This window comes from Neomonachus schauinslandi, chromosome 10 (assembly GCF_002201575.2).
Source record: "Neomonachus schauinslandi chromosome 10, ASM220157v2, whole genome shotgun sequence".
In the NCBI taxonomy this organism is placed as follows: Eukaryota; Metazoa; Chordata; class Mammalia; order Carnivora; family Phocidae; genus Neomonachus; species Neomonachus schauinslandi.
The window spans coordinates 95471395-95476734 of NC_058412.1; positions in this window are offsets into that span (position 1 = coordinate 95471395).

Sequence of the window (5340 nt, forward strand, 5' to 3'; positions counted from 1 at the left end):
CTTCTGGCAGCTGGTTCCTTTGGGTGATTCAGATTTCGGCTTCAATGTCACTTGAGGCTTTACCCAAGCATTCTAAAATAGCCTCCTCCCCACTGTCATTTTCTTTCTCGCCACCCTGTGTTCTTAATATCTGAAATTATTTTATCTGTTTGTTTAATTCTGATGGTCCACCTCCCATCCCAAACCTTCATGTGTAGAGGGTCTATGTCTGTTTTGTTCATGCTGTATCTCCAGCCCCTGGAGTACGTAGGTGCTCAAAAATCATTTATTGAATGAACGAACAAATACTTATTGGTAAGTAGGCGACATGCTGTATTTATTCAGTTCAATCTGCCAACTGTTTTCCGAAAACAAGGGACTGTGAGGCAAACACGGCTTGTTCCCACCTCCGCTGAGAGTGGGAACCCACCCCAGTGGCTGGAGGAATCTGCCCAAGATGGGCCCGGTGGCCACAGGTCTGAACGTTTGCCACTGACACTGTGCCGGGTAAGGCTCCAAGTCAGCCACCGTGTCGTGAGGACACGGGCAATAAGGAGGGCATTGTGTTGCCCACGGAGATGGATGGTTCCGAGAACGGCTCGGGAAAGTACCTCCCTCCGACCGGACACACCTCTCCCAGCCAGGTACTTTGTTCCTTTCTCCTTTCCCTTTTTCTTTCCCCGACTGTGAGCAAGGAAATCAGGCCAATCAGCCTTACCTTTGTTCCTCGTAGCTCTCAATGTGGGGCTTCTTTAAAGTTCTAGTGCTGGCGTAAGCTCTGCCAACGCCACAGTGGAATTTTCTGATCCATGCCAAAGATGGAGCTCATTAGTTTTCCTGCCTGAAAGAAAGAAAACACTTCTTTAGGAATGGGCGTGTTTAGCGTTCTGCTGAAGGAGGGTGAGGCCTGCCTGCAAGGAAGTTTAATGTAGGTTTGTAGGTGGGTCATTTAGGGGGAAACCAGCCCACTGTCCAGCACCCACAGGCCTGCAAAGACCCCTGGGTGTTGCCCACACAGATGGCCCCCCGCTGCCCCACGGGCTGAGGGCAGGCCAGGGCCCTGGGAGACTTAAACAGAGGCAGGAATGCACTCCCCCTTCCCCTTAAAGCGCCCACCCTGTACATTTCCAGAAAGTTCTTCTGCCCTCTCTCTTCCTTCCTCTTCTGAAATGCGCATGATTTCTGGAGGGGTCACTCCTGAGGTCCTGCTTTTCAAACTGGAAAGCAGGTGGGTTATCCCCAGTGCCATGGATCCCCATGCCACCAGATAAATAGCCAGAATCTTTTTACACAGTGCTTTTAAAAGCTTATATGAAAACAAACAACATATATTTATAAATAGAAAATAGTGTAGAAGGAAAAAAGTAAAAAAATGTTACCTATGAGGCTGGGGCTTCAGGTGATTTTTTAGATTTTTCATGGTACTTTTTCCTATATTATCTGCATCATGTATGGCATTCATATATATATCACTCTGATAAAAATAACAATACAATGATTTCTATTTTTAGAAAGTCTGTCCTTGTGGATATATTTTGGAGAAGAACACAAAAATTACATGGATATTGGGTGCCTGGGTGGCTCAGTCATTAAGCGTCTGCCTTCAGCTCAGGTCATGATCCCAGGGTCCTGGGATTGAGCCCCGCATCGGGCTCCCTACTTGGCGAGAAGCCTGCTTCTCCCCCTCTCACTCCCCCTGCTTGTGTTCCCTCTCTCTCTGTCAAATAAATAAATAAAATCTTTTAAAAAAAAATTACATGGATATTAATGCAAACCTGAATGCCTTCCTGATACAGATGGTTTAGAGCCCAGAGCCCCCCATCTGCAATAACCACCTTCACTCTCCCCTGTCCTTAGAGGCAGTTTGGTGCAAATGTCTAACAGACATTACATGGTAAGTCAGTAAAACCTTAGTATGAATTAGTCTGAGTTCAGTGCACTCTCTCTCTCTCTCACACACACACACCAGACCACAGACGGCCCCTAAACACTACAAGAATCCATGGACTCACAGTAAAATGACACTAGAAGAAGAAACAAAAGTTGTCTGATTTAAGCTGGCTCACGAGTTTCTGACCAGGCCTGGATTTTTCTGACCACAGTGACCATTAGCAGTCTGAAGAAGCATGTCAACGGAGCTACAGGCAATGTTCTTATCCCACCAAATCAATTTTTCTGCAGTGCACATTCAGATTGGAGGCTGGGCGGTTGTGCCCGGCGAGCCAGTAGGCTTGATCTATGAGCCCGTTGCGGGGCCTGCCAAGCCAAAGCAGAGAACTGAACCCAACCGCCCTAGCGAGCTCTTTCTGATTTTATTATACATTTTTTTTGCTTCTGGTTAAAGACCTTCTTCAAAACTCTTACTAATGATTAAAAAAAAAAAAGCTGATTAACAGAGTTTGAGAAGAGCCACACGATGATTAAGTAGTTGGAAAAAGACGTGGAAGAAAGGCTGAAGCAGCTGCACTTTTTAAGTCTGGAGGGAAGAACCCGGAGGAGGGTCTAGAATAACGATTTTTAAGTGCCAGGCACTTACTAATCAACCGTGCACTCTGTGAACACTTAGCAGACACTGGGCATTGAGCGGGTGCCTTAACTCTGCCCTAGAGCCAGGAAGAGTAAGGCTTTAAGAAATGAATACATGGTGAGGTAGGAGTGATTTAAGATAGAAGAAAGGCCTTCCAAAATCACAGGGAATTCAGAACGGAAACATATGACTCAGACCTCTCGTAAGTTTTTATCATTTTTGAAGAGTCATCATTCCTGTACACAGATTTTGCCAGTGAACTCTGGTGCCCAGTCGTGTCAGAACGGTCTCTACATGGAGCTGGTAAAATGGGGGAAAAAATGCATTCAGAGGTTTTGCGGAGGAAGCTGCTCTGTGGGCTCTACAAGGGGAGAGAGAGAGCAAGTCTGATCCAGCTTTGCACCTCCACCACCAAGAGGGTACCTGGCAAACTTAGCGCCTGATTCTGGAATGAATGACCCAAGGCAGCTCTTAGAAGGCGGAGTGGGAGGGAATGATTAAAACTGGGGAGAGCCTGGGGCGCCTGGGTGGCTCAGTCGTTAAGCGTCTGCCTTCGGCTCAGGTCATGATCCCAGGGTCCTGGGATTGAGTCCCGCATCGGGCTCCCTGCTCAGCGGGAAGCCTGCTTCTTCCTCTCCCACTCCCGCTGCTTGTGTTGCTGCTCTCTCTCTCTCTCTCTGTCAAATAAATAAATAAAATCTTTAAAAAAATAAAATAAATAAAATAAAGCTGGGGAGAGACTGCTCTGGGCAGAGGCACAGGGTGGGCACAGACAGGGAGAGGCAGAGCTCGGTGAAGCGAGGGGGGCACTGGGCTGTGGAATTCCACAAAAGTCAGGCAGAGAAATGAAGATTTGATGCAGTGGGAATGATCTCGTTTGGGCTCCCAAGGGGGAGGCAAGACAGGCTGGGAGTAGTCATTTGTGAAGGTTAAGTTTGCTAAAAGTGAGCAGGATGGATTGGAAAGAAAAAGAGCAAAAAAGAAGACAGGTCGTTCACAGTTCCTATATACCGTTTCACTCTATTTACTTTGGAGCACTTACCACAAGCTGAAACTTAGTCTAATGAATTATTGATTGCCTGCCCCCATCTCTGCCAGACTGTAAGCTCACTGAGCATAGGGTCCTATGGGCTCGTTCTCTGCTGAATTCTCAGCACCTAGCATAGACTCTAGCATGTGGCAATGCTCCATAAATACTTATCGAATGAAAGAAGTCAATCAGGAATGGGAGACAAAGTTCTGGAGTCCTGAGTTCTTCATTGCTGGTAATCATAGAGAAGAGTCAAGATGTCTAACTAGCTAGGCTAGTGAAGGATGCTTTCTGCTCAGGGCTGGAAAAACGAAGCCCCATTGTGCTTCTAACTCAGTGGCTCTCAGACTTTGTCCCAGGAGGTCCAGCGAGAGGCAGCTAGCCCTCTAAGCTGACCTCAGGACCACAATACGTTATTCATGACTGGTACTTCCCGTCTGAGATGGAGGAGTGTGATTTCAGAACCCAGAGGGGTGTATTATGGAAAGATGCCATTTTTGGAGTCTCCGAGGCTTATTTAACTTTGTCATAAGTGTGAAGTCACCTGCCTCATCTGCTACTGAGGGTACAATAATAATACTTCCCTCTCCTGGTTCTGGTAAGGATGATCTGCCAAGCACTTTAGAAATAGTAAAAGTGCCAGATAGACATCATCCATTTTTTCCCCCCTTGCTTTCTTTGGGGATTCACAGTCAGCCACTGGGTCAGTCCTCATTTTTGCAAGACTCCTAACTCTGAGCTCACTTCCAGTGTCACCCACACAAAACCAAATGTTCTTACCCAAGTTACCCATTACTACCACCAGCAACCATAAAAAATTGGTAATTTAGGTTCATGCTTACCGTCCAATTTCTTTGCAGAAATTTTATTTTCCTTTTGACACTTGTTATAATCTGTCTATAGAGATTTTTCTTCAAGGGTATAATAAAATTACTCTGATTTTAAGTGGCACTACTGCAAAACTTAAACCGTCTGGGATATCCCAGGGCTTCTGCTCTAGATTTTGCAAAAGTATAAATGTGCTGCCTGTGGAGTAGAAGGAGCTGCATTCTCTTTTAAAACTTCTAGATCTTAAATTTGTGTTTGAAGGAGCTCAAAGGGCCCTACATTCGTTCATTCATTTGTTCATTCATTCAAGAAGTGTGCATGAGTTTCGGAGCAACACTCTTGGTGGCCTGTTGATATCCGGTCCGCCATTCCTGTGTCTCAATAGCAATCTTCTTCCTTGGGGCTCTGTCTGTGGTGTGGGTTGGAAATACCAGAAGCAGCCTCCAACCAGTGATGGAGGGGTGTTAGTGAGTAAGTACCCAAGCTTCCTGGCTTTTCATTTGGGTGATGCTGAGACATATTCCACACCGTCGCCCAGAGTTCCTTCATGGAATGAGGCTTCATTTGCCTACAGAGGTAACTTGCTGAAGACACACTGCTCATCGGCTGTCTTCTCTTCTGGTCTCACTTCTCTTCTCCCTTCCTGGTGATTCCGGGGATCACCTTCTGAAGAAAAACTGCCTTCACTTAAATCTTTTTGTCCTCAATGTCTTCTTCTGGGGAGACCCAACCTAAGATGAGTCTGTACCCGAATCAAGGCAGTGGGCTAGGTGTTCAGGGAACATGATGATGCATCAGATGGAGCTACCAACCCCAATGAGTCTGAAGTTGAGACAAGGAACAAGATGTGTGCAGAAATGTCAACACAAACATGTACAATTTCACATCCTGTTGGGTCTCTCTCTTTCTCCCTCTCTTTCTCTCTCTCTCACACACACACACACACACACACACACACACACACACACACACACAC